The following is a 17,672-nucleotide window of genomic DNA, read 5'->3' on the forward strand; positions in this document are numbered from 1 at the left end:
GGAATTTAATTCTGAAACGTGTGAGGTTATACACTGTGGAAGGAGTAATGTGACAAGGAAATATTCAATGAATGGCCTGACACTGGGAAGCTCCGAGGAACAAAGAGATCTTGGTGTGCTTGTACATAGATCTCTGAAGGCAGAAGGGCAGGTTAACAGGGTGGTGAAAAAGACAAATGGGACACTTGCCTTTATTAATCGAGCCATAAATTACAAAAGCAGGGAGGTCATGTTGGAGTTGGATAGAACTTTGGTGAGACCACAGCTGGAGTACTGTGTACAATTCTGGTCACCACATTATAGGAAGGATGCGATTGCACTGAAGGGTGTGCAGAGGTGATTCACCAAGATGTTGCCTGGGATGGAACCTTTAAGTTACGAAGATAGGTTGGATAGGCTTGGGTTGCTTTCGCTGGAGCAGAGAAGATTGAGGGGCGACCTGATCGAGGTGTACAAGATTATGAGGGGTATGGACAGCGTGGTTAGGGATCAGCTGTTCCCCTTAGTTGAAGGGCCAGTTACGCGGGGACACAAGTTCAAGGTAAGGGGCAGGAGGTTTAGGGGGATTTGAGGAAAAAATGATGTTTTTACCCAGAGGGTGGTGGGAGCCTGGAATGCACTCTCTGGGACAGTGGTAGAGGCGGGTTGCCTTGCATCCTTTAAAAAGTGCCTGGATGAGCACTTGGCACATCATAACATTCAAGGCTATGGGCCAAGTGCTGGCAAATTGGATTTGGTAGGCAGGTCAGGTGTTTTTCATGCGGGGGTGCAGACTCGATGGGCCGAAGGGCGTTTTCTGCACGGTATTCTGTGATTCTGTGATAATGATCCTAAAATAGGTCAATTGAAATTGGAGGTTGAAGTCCAGATGATTTTCCTGTCAACAGTGTTTCTCTTTCATTCTCAGGAAATTGTGAAGGCAGTGAATGCTTAAGCTGTTGGATGGGGGTGGATTAAGTGGACTAAGTGGATTACTTTGCCCTGGATGTGACAATGAAAGCTCATTTATTTAGGGGTGCTGCTGAACAAGCTGCAGCTGTGTCTCCACAGAGTGAATTTAATCAGCGAGAAATTAGTATGAAGAGATTGTCATATTATAATGTATAGCTAACACCATTAAAATATACGGGACTGGATTCTCCGCCGGCTGCCAGCCGATGTGGTGGTGAATCCAGCATCATCCAAAAAACAGGTTTGGCGCCCATTCTGATGCTCCGGTCCCCCACTGGTGCGGCCTCAAGGTTCCACCCCACGCCAGCGGGAGGATGCAAATAGATCAAATTCACCCATATGCATCCTATTAATGGACGGGGCACCAGATTCTTTAAATGTCCAGTCCTCTGGGCTGAGATTCACGTGGGCAAGAATTGATGCAGATATTTCCCAGCGTGGCCCTGGCATGGTGGACCTCGGGTAACTCTTTTCGGGACTTACCCCCAATGTCCATTGGAGGGCCCCTCTCCCCCACACAATGCGAACCCTGCCCACCCACCCCCACCAGTCCCCCTCACTGCACCCCCCACCAGATACCCACATAAGAGACCTCCACCAGAGAACCCCCATAAGAGAGACACCCACCAGAAGCCCCCTCATAAGACAAACCCTCATCACAAATGCCCTCCCCCACATAAGAGACACCCCACCAGAACCGCCACATTACAGAGACCCCTGCCTGGAGGCCTCCCCCCATTACAGAGACCCATGCCTGGAAGCCCCCATTACATAGAGCCCTGTCTGGTAGCCTCCCCCATTACAGAGACCTCTGCCTGGAAGCAGAGAAAAAGAGGAAGTGAGAGCATTTAACTGCCTCTGATGTGGTCCAGGAGCTGTCAGTCATAGCTAGCTTTTTTTTAATAAACATTGCCATTAGTTTCACAGCAGGTTACTTGAGATCCACTCAAGCATGAAGGGAAATGAGATGAAACAATTCAGATAACTGGGTGTGTATAAGCTATCAATCACAGCCTAGTAAAACAAATTTCCCATTATTGTGAATGAAAGCATTGCAGATCAAAGATCTGAGGGGATTTAAACCCAGCTGATGTAGTTTTCTCTTTTTTGGAATTTACATGTGCTGCGTCCTCTGCCTGAGTCAACAGGCATATTGCACAGGTGAGTTTTAAAGCAGTTAAATTTTTTCACTGTTTCTGTCTAGACTGCTCTAGTTTCCAGGTATGGGAATTGAACCCACGGTGTTGACCTTTCCCTGCATCACGGACCAGTTGTCCAGCCAACTGAGCTGTTGTTTGGGGAAATGGGAATGTCTTACGGAGTTCAGTTTTTAATTGATATATTTTGGAACAAGGGCTAATTCCTATGTAAACTGCGTGTGTGTTTAGTAATTTATATATCTTAATTGCGTGAGAGTAGTCTGTTTGTGTATATTTGTCTTTTCATTAATAAATAGTCTTTAATAATTGTTCACAATGACTGGACTGTTTATTCTCACTGAGGTTTCACTTGTCTCCTTATACCAAAACAATTCTATACACTCCCACAAACTGGTGTTCCGAGTTGGGATACCCTTGCAGATAACATCAATGTGTTTCATGACAAGAGCAAGACCAATAACATATGCCTTGCGAGAAAGATTAGACATTGAATTGAAGACATTGGAAGAACTGGGTATTATCCAGCCAGTTCAATTCACAGAGTGGGCAGCACCCATAGTCCCCATGATAAAACCTGACGAGATCGTTCGCATCTGAGGAGACTACAAACTAACAGTTAATCAGGCTGCCAAGTTACCTAAGTATCCAATCCCCAAGATTGAAGACTTGTACGCAAAACTAGCTGGAAGTCAGTTTTATACAAAGCTAGATACGATTCATATCAGCAACTTGAGTAACAATAAAAATGAATAAAGGTTTGCTTCAGTATACGCACCTACCCTTTGGTATGTCGTTGGCTGTTGCTGTTTTCCAGAGAACAGTGGAAAGTCTATTTTAAGATCTGTCACAAGTCGTAGTATACCTGGATGATATTCTGATAACTGGATGGTCAGAAACTGAGCACCTAGCTAACTTGGAGGTGAAGCCAAAGAACTTTAGAGAGTCTGAAGAACGCCTCAAGAAGGAAAAATTTACTTTTCAAGTCACTGAAGTAGCCCCTCCGGGGTATCATGTAGATGCCCAAGGATTACACCCCATGGAAGATAAGGTCAGAGCAATAAAGGAAGCACCGGTCACAGAAACACATCTGAATTCAAGTCATTCCTCGGAATCATGAATTACTATGGGTGTATTCTACCAAATTTGTGGACATAAATAAATAAAAAAAAATTTTTTATTGTCACAAGTAGGCTTGCATTAACACTGCATTGAAGTTACTGTGAAAAGCCCCTAGTCGCCTCATTCCGGCACCTGTTCGGGTACACAGAGGGAGAATTCAGAATTCTCAGCTGGTACAGGAATTGAACCCGCGCTGCTGGCCTTGTTCTGCATCACAAACCAGCTGTCTAGCCCACTGCCCTTTGCATATGCTACTAAAGAAGGACCAGCATTGGGTTTGGAAGGCACCCCAAAGAGTAGCTTTTAACACAGTAAAGCAATTGTTACATTCATCAAATTTATTGGTGCATTTTGACCTATCTAAGGAATTGGGTTTAACCTGTGATGCCTCTCCATATTCCAAGCACCGAACTGGAACACATATCACAGTTGCAGATGTGGTTAGTTGCCCGTCTTTACCAGAGTGTAGCATCTCCTCCAGTATGTAGGAAATTGTTGTGGTGTTGAATTTCTTGGACACATTGCCAGTTTCGATGCAATGAGTCAAGTATTGGACCAGCAGGGAACCGGTGTTGTCTAAAGTAAGGCACAGGATACTAAGAGGTTAGGCCGGTGAGCCAGTTTCTGAAGAGACAAAACCATACTCTATACGCAAGGATGAATGAAGTTGCAAAGATGGCAATATACTTTGGGAGCCAGAGTAGTCGTCCCTGAACCAGGCGTTTCTCCTAGCCGAATTGCACGGTGCCCACCCGGGTATATCTAAGATGAAGATGCTCACCAGGACTTATGTACGCTGGCCTGGCATCGCTGCAGACATCGAGAGTCTGGTGAAGCACTGTGAACAGTCCCAAATGCAACAACAGTTTCCTGCTACAGCCCTACTGCACCTTGAGGAATGGCCGGGCCAGCCAGGGATATGAGTTCATGTTGATTATGCAGGGCCGTTCTTAGGCACAATGTTTTTGCTCTTTCAATTTGGCGCCAACGTCGCATGCCACAATTGAGAAATGCTTTAGTGTTCTTCGACCGACCGGATACCTGAAATCATAGTGTTGGATAATGGAACAGCCTTCGTGAGTGCTGAATTTCAAAATGTCACCTCCTTAAATGTGTCAATCGTATCAGGACTGTGCCTTACCACCCAGCATCCATCAGGCTGGCTGAATGAGCAGTCCAAACCTTCAAGGCAGGCTTTAAGAAGCAATCAGGGGTGAACCTGGAGACCAGAATCTCACAATTCCTTCTGGGCGAGAGAACTACTTCACACTCTTCAACGGGAGTGCCGCCAGCAGAGTTGTTGATGGGCTGTCGTTTTACAACCAGACTAAGTCTAGTGTTTCTGAATTTTTCAGGGAAGATAGAAGAAAAACCATGATTCGGGCACATCAACAAGGTCGCTTCAGTGGAGTAAGATGTGTATGTCAGAAATTTTGGAAGTGGCTTGAGCTGGGTCCCAGGAGCTGTTATATCAAACAACCTTTGTCTTATGAAGTGGATGTACAAGGAAGAATTGTCCGGACGCATTTAGACCATTAACGAGGACGAGAGTTGTACCAGAGCCAGTACTGTCACCAAAACCACGTTGCCAGCGGGAAACGTTGTTGACTATCCAAGCAGTGAAGTACCTACCATCGATAAATAGATACATAGAAGATACGAGCAGGAGGAGGCCTTTTGGCCCTTCGAGCCTGCTCCGCCATTCATCACAATCATGGCTGATCATCCAACTCAATAGTCTAATCCTACTTTCTCCCCATAGCCTTTGATCCCATTCGCTCCAAGTGCCATATCTAGCCGCCTCTTGAATATAGCCTGTGACAGGTGAGTCTGTTGTCCCTACGGAAACAAACAAAGCTGATTTACCAGTATCTCAGAAAATGCCGGGTATAGTGACTTCTACAGAAAGCATCCCAGTGGAAGCATCCCCGGCAGAGGAGTTACACTGCTCCACTAGAAATCAGAAACCACCTGAAAGATACAATTTATGATGCACTGATTGCATGTGTTTATTGTTCTAATTATTATGGACTAAGAAATTTAATTATCGATGTGTAAAATAACTTCAGAGAGGGAGGGATGTAATGTTTGTCCCCTTCATGGGGTGGGGATTGGCTGAGAGAGTCACATGACCCAGGTAAGCAATCAGGGACCAGGCTGGTGGATCACCCTAGAAAGCACGGCTTTCTGCCAGTTCAATCCTGGAATCTGACTTGCAACCATGAGACTGCTAGCCTTTGTCTCAGAGTTATATGTAGTTAAAAGTTGCAGTCATTATTTATCTAACTGTTGAACAGGAAATAGTACAACACCAAAGTTATCAATAGACTAGTTCAGTGTCAGACTGCTGCTCGGGAAAGGGATGTCAGCGGGAGCAAGGAAACAGAGTTTGGGGCAGAGACCGAAGTTAATGGTTTCAGTCTTCCCAATATTTACTTGGACCTATTGAATATTTAATTCAATTATGCTGACTCATTTAATTTTAAAACACACGATTTAAACAGAACCCACATAACACATTCCCAAGCACAGCCTGTGGAAAAAAAATGTCAAAAAAACCCTGAACTTCTTTTGGAGTTTGGTTGCAATTTATTGCAATGTTTCCACTATTTTTTGTGGTGTTTGTATAATATATTCTATGTTAGGTGTCAACCTATTTTTCTACTGGAGCACATTGATTTTAACCCTTATGATTCAATGTTAAAAAAATCCTGTCTGACAGCTAGCACCTTCCCATTTTGTGTCTTGGACTCAGTTCAAAAGCTTCCCATCGGGACTACAGGGTGTATTCGTACATGTACAGGGATGACATGTAGCTCTACCTCTCCATCATCTCTCTCAACCCTTCCACAGACTCAGTGACCGGTTGCCCAATACAGTCCTACAGTCTTGGATGATTGATGCACAATTAATGGACACGAAATGTAGATAAAGTCCGAACAATAGGCTTTAATACACAAGAAGTGTACCCGGCAGCAGACGTACAGAAGAATGGCAGACTGCCGGGGAACATGGGTTCTTATACCCTGCCTCGTAGGTGGAGCTACCTATCTCTCAGCCAATCGGCTGAGAGGCACATGACATACCTGGGCCAATGGGCAGCGAGTCCTCTGCACCAATGGCAGCTCACACATCCAGGTACCGTAATACCCCTAGTCATACTACCACAATGAGCTACAGTTTCCACCAGTTAAAGGCAGGAAAGATAAAAGCCAAAGTCATGAACTCCATATCCATGTCACTGTTTCCATCCCAATCCCAGTCCACTATTCGGACTGAACCAGACTGACCCTGAATTGAACTTCCAATCCCATAACCCATCCATCACAAAGATCATCAACCGTGACCTCTGTAACATGCCCTGTCTTGGTCTCTGCCTCAACACATCTGCTACTGAAACCACTATGTGTGCCTTTGTCATTCACCGATGACTATTCCAAGCTCCATAATATTTAACTCATCCAAGGTTCTACTGCTTGTATGCTGTAGTGCACCAAACCCTGCTTCCCCATTCACCTGTATTGGCTCCCTGCCCCACAATGACTCAGATTTAAAATTCTCATCTTCATGTCGGGGCAGCACGGTAGCATGGTGGTTAGCATAAATGCTTCACAGCTCCAGGGTCCCAGGTTCGATTCCCGGCTGGGTCACTGTCTGTGCGGAGTCTGCACGTCCTCCCCGTGTGTGCGTGGGTTTCCTCCGGGTGCTCCGGTTTCCTCCCACAGTCCAAAGATGTGCGGGTTAGGTGGATTGGCCATGCTAAATTGCCCGTAGTGTCCTAAAAAGTAAGGTTAAGGGGGGGGGGGGGGGTTGTTGGGTTACGGTATAGGGTGGATACGTGGGTTTGAGTAGGGTGATCATTGCTCGGCACAACATCGAGGGTCCGAAGGGCCTGTTCTGTGCTGTACTGTTCTATGTTCTATTTTCTAAGTCCTCTATGGCCTCTCTGGCTCTGCAACTTCCTTGAGCTCCACCTAACCCACTCTACCACCATTAACTCCGCCTTTGATAGCCCTGTCTTTAGCCATTCAGCCCCCTTGCTTGGAAATTCTCTTCCTATATCCTTACACTTCACTGCCTCCCTCTCCTCCTCTCAGACCATCCCTAAACCCATCTCTTTGACCAAGCTTTCAGCCACCCCTTCCTGATATAACTTTCTCTGGTTGGCCTCAAATGCCTGGCATGTTTCTCTGTATTAAAATGCATGAAATAGGGCAGCATGGTGGTGCAGTGGTTAGCACGGCTGCCTCACGGCGCCAAGGTCCAAGGTTCGATCTTTCCTCTGGGTCACTGTCCGTGTGGAGTTTGCACATCCCTCCCCGAGTTTGCGTGGGTTTTGCCCCCACAACCCATTGGTGTGCAGGGTAGGCGGATTGGCCACGCTAAATTGCCTCTTATTTGGAAAAAATTAACTGAGTACTCTAAATTTTAAAACTAAAATGCATGAACTAAAGACAAGCCAGTGGTGACGGACAGCACTAACTCAACAGTTTGAGATAGAGAGTTTCAAAGAGTCATGACAATCTGAGGAAAATACAATTATCCTCATCGCTGTCTAAATGGGCAACCCTTTCCTTTCTTTTCCTTGAAATGTTTTTATTGTGTTTTTGATATGCAAAACAAATATAAATATGAACAAACAGTGGGACTTAAACAAGAGAATATAAGAAGTAAAACGAAAACTATTTACTCATAGATTTGGCTATTTACATAGATACATCCCAGTTTCCCACTTTTCTTTATTCCTTTCTTACAGTGTTTGCTGTGGTGATTGCGGCCCCCTGTGTTACACCCCCCAAAGGGTTCCCCCTTTGCTATTCTAATTGACAGCATTTAATTTTGTTTGAAGTGGGCCAGGATCTGTCAATCAAAGATTGACGCCAGAGTTACTCAACCGTGAAGGAAGATGAATGGAACAAAGCTGACAGCTGTGTGTATGTGGAAGCTGTCAATCACAGCCTAGTAAGGGAAATTAATGAATGGTTTGCAGCTCAAGGATCTGAGGGGGTTTAAACACAGCTGACTGGTTTTCTCTTTCCAAGAATTGACACGTGGTGCTTCTTGTGTCGGAACCAGCAGGTGTATTGCCCAGGTGAGTGTTCCAACAGTAATGTTTTTCACTGCTTTTGTCCGGACTGCTCTCTATTGTTGAGACAGGGGTTTTGTTTCTGGGGGTGTTGTGGGAGGGTCTCTTCATTTAAGGTCTCTTTATTTAAAGGGTTTCTAGGGGGTCTCCTTATTTAGCAGATCTCTGGGGAGTCTCTTTATTTAGGGGGTCTCCCTATTTAGGGGGTCTCTGTGAGGGGTCATTTTATTTAGGGGGTCTCTGTGAGGGGTCTCTTTATTTATGCGGTCTCTTTATTTAGTGAATCTCTGGAAGTGTCTCTATATTTAGGGAGTCTCTGGGGGTCTCTTTATTTAGGCGGTCTCTGGAGGGTCTCTTAGAGCGTCTCTAGGAGTCTCCCTGTTTAAGGGGTCTTTTGCAGGCATTTCTTTATTTAGGGGATCTCTGGAGGGCAGTGGGAGGGTTCTGGTGGGGGTGGGGTGGGCTGGTCTTGCATTGTAGGGGGTGGTCCTCAGATAGACTTTGGGGGCAACTCTCTTAAGGAGTTACCCCCTTTGCCCACCGTGAGGTCCACCAAGTCAGGGCCACACTTGTCCACACCTGCAGTAATTCTCACCCATGTGATTCCCGGCCCAGAGGACCGGAGAATCACACATGCCCAGGGAATATGGTGCCTGGCCCGCACAGGCGTGACTCCCGAGCCTGCTGCCAGCAGCGGGCTGGAGCATAAGAAACGGGCACTGATCCTGTTTTCTCCCCGACGCTGGATTCTCAGCCTCACTGGGAACTCCACTACCGGCAGCGTGAGGCAGATTTCACCCCTGGCCTCCCAGTTCATAATCAATGAACCCAATATATTCCAGCCTGTGTCTCTATTTTCCTCCCACAAGTCCCGAAAGACTTGCTTGTTAGGTGAATTGGACATTCTGAATTCTCCCTCTGTGAACCCAAACAGGTGCCGGAGTGTGGCGACTAGGGGCTGTTCACAGTAACTTCATTGCAGTGTTAATGTAAGCCAACTTGCGACACTGATAAAGATTATTATTATTTATAAAGCCCTAGATTCCGTATGCCCAATTAACCAATTTGCCTTTTGCCATTATCCCACCAAAATATATAATTTCACACTTCTCTGCATTAAATTTCGGCTGTGCATTCCACGAGCCTGTCTATGTCCCCTTGAAGTCTATCACTATCTTCTTCACAGTTCACAATACTCCCAAGTTTTGTGTCATCCTAAAATGTTTTAATTGCACATCCATGTCGAGATTATTAATATAGATCAAGAAAGCCATGATGTGGAGATGCCGACATTGGACACAGTAGGAAGTCTTACAACACCAGGTTAAAGTCCAACAGGTTTTTTGGAATCACTAGCTTTCGGAGCGTAGCTCCTTCATCAGGTGAGTGAAGTCCTGTTGGACTTTAACCTGGTGTTGTAAGACTTCATAGATCAAGAAAAGCAGAGGTCCTAATTCTGGCCCCTGGGGAATTCCACTATGCACCTTCATCCAGTCTGAAAAATAACCCTTCACCAATACTCTTTGTTTCCCGTCACTGAGCCAACTCCATATCCATGCTCCCACTGTCACTTTTATCCAGTGGGTTTAACTTTGCTGACAAGCTTGTTATGTCGCACTTTATCAAACACTTTTTCAAAGTCCATGCACACCACATCCACTGCATTATCTTCATCAATCGTCTTTGTTACCTCATCAAAAAACTCAACCAAATAAGTTAAACATGCTTTTCTCTGAACAAGTTTGTGCTGACTTTCCTTATTTGATCAAAATGTGTCCAAATAACCATTAGTAACGGAAACTAGAACAGCTACTACAGCCTTGAAGGTACATGTCAGTTATATAATGCACCTTGATAGTAGAATAACATTTTTAAAATTCCTTCATGGGATGTGGACATCGCTGGCAGAGGCCATCCCTAATTACCTTTCAACTGAGTGGCTAGCTAGGCCTTTTCAGGGGCATTTAAGAGTCAACCACATTGCTGTGGATCTGGAGTCACATGAAGGCCAGGCCAAGATTTCCTTCCTCAAAGGACATCATTGTATGCTATGTGCTACACTGTTGTCCTGATCAAAAAATGCTTTTGCTTACTCACTATGAGCAAAGCCATGAAGAATCAGGTAGCGTTTTAAAAATCGCATGTCAAACAAAGACGGATTGCTCACTGGAATAACAGATTGACCTTTCATGCCATGGGCCACTTTCTTTCCACAGAGCTCAATAAACAATTTGTCATAAAGCATTACATGGCGCATTAAGGGACAAATGGTACGTTTAAAAGTTTGCTGCAAGAATGTTCTGACACTCACATGCTCAGAAGGATATTACAAATGTGTGTGCATCCTGTGGGATAGTATTATCACTATGGCAAGGTTTACTTCCTGTACGTGAAGCTCACATTCCAAAGCCAAATAATGACTGGCACAGATTGGGGACACTACAGGAAGAGGATGCAGCTGTTAAGGGAATCACCCTTAGTTCAATCATTCCCAAACTGCAGCTATGTGGCTGTGTAGAAGTAAATAGCCCACAGTTAGAGTAATGAAAAACAAAGCCGGCATGTCTGAGCTTAATCCTGTGGCATGTAACGTTAATAGGACTTATCAGCTGAGTACCACTACTGCAGGGAGTGAGAGTCGAATGTGATGCTGCCAACAGAAATTTCAACAAGTGGTTCATTACTGACAGCCGACCATCTGCTCTCTTCACCAGTGAAGGAATTTCTCTTCAACTGCGAGGTCGTGATATACAACCTGATTCACATAGTGGTGGGAGTTCAACAACAGGGGAGATGGTGTGGAGTCGAATCCCTACAGTGCAGAAGAAGTCCATTCGGCCCATCAATTCCACACGGACCCTCCAAAAGAACACTCTGCCCAGGTCCACTCTCTTGTCCACCCCACTCTATCCCCATAACCCTGCCTAATCTGCACATCCCTGGACACTCATTTAGCATGGCCAATCCACCTAACCTGCATTTCTTTTGTCTGTGGGAGGAAGCCCACGCAGACATGGGGAGAACGTGCAAACTCCATATAGACAGTCACCCAAGACCAGACTCAAACTCGGGTCCCTGGCGCTGTGATACAGCAGTGCTGCTGGGCTAGAGGCCCAGGTTTAATGCCCTGGTGGCATGCATTCAAATCCCACCACGGCAGCTGATGGAATTTTAATTCAATGAATAAATCTGGAATATAAAGTTAGTCTCAGTGATGCTAACCATGACAACTATCATTGATTGTCGTAAAACCCGTCTGGTTCACTCGTATTCTTTAGGGAAGGAATCTGCCATCCTTACCTGGTCTGGCTTGCATGTGACTCCAGACCCACAGCAACGTGGTTCACCCTTAATTGTCCTCAGTTCAAAGGAAATTAGGGATGGGCAGCAAATGCTAGCCTTGCCTCGACGTCCAAATCCCATGAAAGAATAAAGAAGGAGGGCGCAATTTTATGTCCGCGTCCGCGTCCACGTCTGTTGTCAGTGCAGGCACAAAATTTCGCAAATGGGCGCCCCTATCTCTGTGGAGCCGACCTTGCCAGCTCTATCAGGCCCCGATCCGGCCACAGTGATGGTGTAAACCACGTCCCCTGAATTGTTTTCAGAGAGGCTCAAGATCTGGATTTAAAAATCGGCTATGCAGCTGGAGAGCTAAATGCCAGATTTCGGTTGAAAAATGTGGAAAGATTCTGCCTGGAATGTTCAGAGAGACGTCTTTGTTGACATGTTTGAATAAAGGATGTTTGCAGCAGCTTGTCAATGTTGCAGGAATACTTGGATGGTCCACAGAATTTGTAACCACCACAGCTGCTCACACTGCGAGCCTTTCTTGCTTCAGGAAGAAGCCCTCGGAGGTTATTCAGCCCTATTTCAATGAGAGTTTTGAAAGAAGGATTTCAGCCCCTGAGAGATATAACGATCAGTGTACAAACAACCCATTTCCATCAAGAGGTATCCTGCTATAATAGCACAATTGGCATCAGTTCACTCTCATTTCAATTGTAACTCTGTTGAAACCTGCAGCAAAGCACAAGAACGCTCTAATGTAGCTTATACCAGTAGGAAAGTCCTCTGCTGGTTGCTGAACTATAAGAAATCACAGCAGTGTAACTGCTTTACATCTGCACCCCTAATATGTTTTCAGAGAGGAGAGCACTTAAGATAGGACAATTGTAAGATGTATTCACACAGTAGTAGGGAAGATGGTGCATAGTGCAAACACATATCGATTTCACCCATTTTGACATGATTAGACACAAAACCAGTTACTATCAGATAGCGAACAGTGAATCTGAATTGGTTGGAAATTAATTAATTTGCATTGATTTGTCAGTATACCTTGCAAGGAAATAACTATGCATGCGGAAATCAGCGGTTATCATTGTCATTTGAAGTGTTTTCAGTTGTCCAACATCGATAACTTGTTTACTAAGTCATGTAGGACTGGATTTTCCTTTACTAGCCCATCCCATAAATGAGGAGGTTTGACCTACCCCATTGTGTTACCACCTCGATTAATATCTCTCTCCCCACCCCACGCACCCGTCACATGTAAATGTTTACAGTGGGACATTACCATTATCTCAGACTTTGTGTGGGCAGGGAAGTTACCAAGGTTTAAGAGGACCCTGTTACAGAAACAGAGGCAGAAGAGGAGTTGGCATGGCCCAACCTGCTGCATTATTGTTGGGCGGCGATTGCGGAGAAGCTGAGGTGGCGGTGGGAAGGAGAGGGGGCAGAGTGGGCCAGGCTGGAGGAAGAATCCTGTAGGGGGTCCTGCCTGAGGGCAATGGTGATGGCAGCATTGCCAATGGAGCCAAGGAAAGACTCGGAGAACCCGGTGGTACAGTCCACAGTAAAGGTCTGGAACCAGCTAAGGAGGATAAAGGGGATGTTGGTGTTGATGTCACTGTGCGAAAACCACGGATTTAAGCCGGGGGTGACATAAGTATAAGAAGTGGAGAGAAGTGGGGCTGGTCAGGGAAAGGGATCTGTATTTGGAAGGGAGGTTTGCCAGTGTAGAGGAACTGAAGGAAAGGGCAGAGCTCCCGACAGGAAGTGAGTTTAGGTACTGACAGGAAAGGGACTTCGCATGGAAGGTTTGGAAAGGGTTCCCCACGTTACCGAGATATGTCCTGTTGGAGCGATTGCTGCTTCCGGACATGGAAGGGGAGGGCAGGATTAGAGGCATATATGTGTGCTGGGAGAGCAGGGCGGCGAGTAGATGGTGAAGATTAAGGAGACGTGGGATGGGGAGCTGGGAGGGGAGATAAACTGGAGACTATGGAGTGAGGCACTAGGCAGATAAACACGACTTTGTTGTGCCCAAGGATAAGCCTGATACAGTTCAAGGTGGTACACAGGGTACATATGACTCGGGCGAGAATGAGTGGGCGCGGAGTGGCAGATGAATACGAGAAGTGTGGGCGAGGACCAGCGAATCACACGCACAAATGTTCTGGGGGTGCGAGAAGTTGGAGAGATTCTGGGCGAGAATATTTGCGGGCTAACAAGGATAGTGGGGGAGGAGGTTGGATCGGACCCTTTGGTGGCAATATTGGGGATATCAGAGAAGCCGGATCTGATGGAGGGGAGGAAGGCCAATGTTGTAGCCTTCGCCTCTCTGATTGCCCGGCGAAGGATCTTACTGGAATGGCGGTCGGTAACGCCTGACTGGGTGACTTACATGACTTCCTTTGGCTGGAAAAGATCAAATACGAATTGAGGGGTTCAGCGGAGTGCTTCGAGGCAAGGTGGAGGATAGTCGTGGCCATGTTTGAGGAGTTGTTCATCGGGGGGCGTGGGCAGGGGGGGTGTTGAAAAAGGGGAATCATTTGTATGAACTGTATAATGACGTGTTGGGGAGTTTGCTCCCCGGATTTTTTATGTTTTATAATCATTTATACAAGTTTGGAATAAAATACATTTGAAAGAAAAAGCCTACTTAACTATGCATACACCACATCAAACAGCCACCTGGCATCTACTCACATCGCTGAGGAGGCCCTAGCCAGAGGTCCCCACAAATGGTGATTGGAGGACCACAGATGGTCGGACTCTTGCAGAGTGGCACCCTGGCACTGCTGGCGCCACCTGGGCACCTTGGCACTGCCAGCCTGGCACCCTAGTAATGCCTCATCATTCCTCAATGCAGGAAATGATGCTAAGTGTGGCCTTGGGGGGGAAATTTCCTGTCAGGGGCCAAATAGCAACAAAGTGCCGTTAGATAGCAGGTAGCACCTGGAATGGTCTTGCTAATCCTGCCCAGAATGTACTCTACATTTAAAAAATAAATCACGCCCATAATCTCTTTGAATGTTCTGCACGTTGCTATGATGGCTTTGGGCTCCAATACCAAAGTGACGATATGAATAAGCTCTATGGTATCGCAAATGGGATTAGATCCCAACTGTGGGCGGCATTCTCCCCTACCCGTCGTGACGGAGGGTCCCGGAGTAGGGGAGTGGCGCCAAGCACTCAGGGGTCGCGCCTTCCCAAAGGTAGGGAATTCTCCCCACCTTTGGGGGCCAGCCCCGCGCCGGAGCGGTTTGCACCAGAAGACTGGCGCAATAAACCGGCGCCCCCGGCAGCTGGGCTGGCTGAAAGGCTTTCGCCGGTCAGCGCATGCGCCGGCAGTGACATCAGCGGCAGCTGGCCGCTGACGTCACTGCCGGCGCATGCGCGCTGTGGGGTTCTCTTACGCTTCCGCCATGGCAGAGGCCGTGGCGGACGCGGAGGAAAATAGTGCACCCAGGGCGCTGGCACGGAGTCTGAGCGGGGGGCCCGATCGCGGGCCAGGCCACCGTGGGGGCACCCCCCGGGGTTCGATCGCCCCCCGCCCCCCCCCCCCCCCCCCCCCCCCCCCAGGACCCTGGGGGCCCGCTCGCGTCGCTGATCCCGCCATTCCAGAAGTGGTTCAAACCTCGGCGGCGGAAGAGGCCTCCCAGCGGCGGGACTTCGGCCCATCCGGGCCGGAGAATCACCGCAGGGGCCTCTCCGATCGGAGTGGCGAGATTCCTGCCGCCGCCACTTCCCGGGTGGCGGAGAATCTCTGTCACGGCGGGGGCGGGATTTTCGGCGGCCCCAGGCGATTCTCCGACCCTGCTGGGGGTCGGAGAATTTCGCCCTGTATTTGGAAACTGAAATTAGATACCCAATGTACCCATAAATTAGAATGAGCTCCCTATTGTATCTATAAATTGGGATTAGATCCTTATGGTGGGCAGGATTTTCAGATCCGCCAGCCACTTGTTTCTCGACCGTGCGCCGTTCGTTGGCGGTGGGATTCTATCTTCCTGTCGATTGTCGATGGAATTTCCCGTTGTAACCACCCCAACGCTGCTGGGAAACACGCTGGTGGGGCTGCGCTGCCGGCAGGAAAATTGAATCGCAACGACTGGAGAATTCTGGCTAGTGTCTAGAAACTGCAATTGGAGTTCTGCAGAATCTATCAATTTGGATAAATTCCCAGCTGCATCCACAAATTAGAATTCAATTTTACAATGTCTAGTAACTGGGATTAGATTCCTACAGTATCCACAAACTGGATTCATTCCCTACAGTTTATACACTCCTGGATTTAGATCTTCAAAATCTCTATAAATAAAGGAAAGCTCCCTGAAATTATATGGAGAATTGCCATCTGATAATGAAAGTTAACTAACCTTTGACAAATGGTCACAACCACAGGTGAGAATGTGGCTTTCCTGCAAGCTCCCAGTTCAGTGGTTGTCTTGTCTGCTCCAGCTTCACTCTGTAGAAACAAACGTGGAATTATTTAAACTCTAACTTCTTGAATATTGAAGGGCCAGTTTTTGTGACGTAAACAAACTTTTTAAATTTTAAATTCAATATCTGCAAAGTAATTGCATATTTCTGATCAATCCCAAGCAAAGGAAACAGGACAAACAGAAAAAGCCCCAAGTACAATCTCAAGTAAGAATTATTCTTGAGTGTTCAATAATAAAGCGTAGCCCATATTCTAAAAGAAATAAATTGAAAGGGAGAAAGTCAAACCATCACAGAAATTATGACACAGGAGGTGGGAATTTGGTTAATCCTGCCTGTGCAAGTTGAAAAATAGCTTTCCAGTGTAATGGCTCTCCTGTTCATCACTGTCTGCCCCTTGTTTTTCCTCTTACCTGGAATACCTGACTCCGAAATGCGCCCATACTACCTTCCACTGGAATTCATTTCAGCCATTATCACAATGGTCTACATCCCACCCCAAGCAGAAGTGAAGAAGGTGCTGGATGAATTGTACACAGTTACAAATAACAATGAAACAGCTCACCCGGAGGCCTTGTTCATTGTGGCCAGGGTCTTCAATAAGGTGAACCTCAAGAGTGTACTGCCAAAATTCCACTAACTCATTTCCTGTCCCATCAGAGACTTTCGACCACTGCTACATAAAAATCAAGGGCGCATATGGATCCACCCACCAACCGCACTTTGGAAAATCAGACCATAAGATGGTGCTCCTTCCCCCTGCATACAAGCAGTAACTTAAGCAGGAGAATCCGGCTAAGAAGGTTGTGCAGTGCTGGTCCGAGACACCAGAATAGCTCCTACGTGACTGCTTGGAGTCAGTGGACTGGTCCATATTTAGAACATGAAACCAACCTAAATGAGTATGCCACCTCTGTTACAGACTTTATCAGCACAAGTGTAGACGACTGTGTGCCAGAGAAAGTAGTACATACGTTTCCCAACCAGAAACCATGGCTTAATCGGGAGATTGACTCCCTACTGATACAGGAAATCCAGGTACGACCTCCGCAAAGTCATCAGGGATGCCAAGAGACAATATCAAGTTGTGGCAAGGCTTAAACAACATAACGGGCTATAAAGTGAAGCAGAGCAGAACCTCCGGCAGCAACGCACCCGTCCCCGATGAACTCAATGCATCCTATGCTCGGTTTGAGCAGGAAGCCATCAAACCGTACCCACCGTCACAGCTTCCAAAGTCAGACAGCCTTCTTGAGAGTGAACCCTCGGAAGGTGATGGGTCCTGACGGGGTCCCTGGTTGTCCACTGAGATCCTGCACGGACCAGCTGGCAGATGTGTTCACAGACATCTTCAACCTCTCCCTACTCCGTTCTGAGGTCCACCTGCTCCAAGACAACCACCATCATACCGGTGCCAAAGAAGAACCAGGCAACGTGCCTCAACGGCTATCATCCGGTGCCTTGACATTGATCATAATGAAGCGCTTCGAGAGGTTGGTCATGAAGCACATCAACTCCATACTCCCAGAATGCCTAAATCCACTGCAATTTGCATACCACCACAACCGGTCCACAGCAGACACCACCTCCCGGCCCTACACTCATCCCTGGAGCATCTCAACAACAAG

At 46.9% G+C, this 17,672-nt stretch overlaps 1 protein-coding gene across 3 annotated transcripts in view; it reads right to left on the bottom strand.

Annotated features, from left to right (window-relative positions):
• The window catches only part of smpd3 (sphingomyelin phosphodiesterase 3), a 553,709-nt gene that overhangs the window by 344,643 nt on the left and 191,394 nt on the right, over positions 1–17,672 (bottom strand). For all 3 annotated transcript variants that reach the window (XM_038806945.1, XM_038806948.1, XM_038806947.1), the window contains exon 2: positions 15,981–16,069. The gene's annotated coding sequence lies outside the window, so the exon portion shown is untranslated. The remainder of the gene's footprint in view (positions 1–15,980; positions 16,070–17,672) is intronic.

This window comes from Scyliorhinus canicula, chromosome 9 (genome assembly GCF_902713615.1).
Source record: "Scyliorhinus canicula chromosome 9, sScyCan1.1, whole genome shotgun sequence".
Lineage (NCBI taxonomy): Eukaryota > Metazoa > Chordata > Chondrichthyes > Carcharhiniformes > Scyliorhinidae > Scyliorhinus > Scyliorhinus canicula.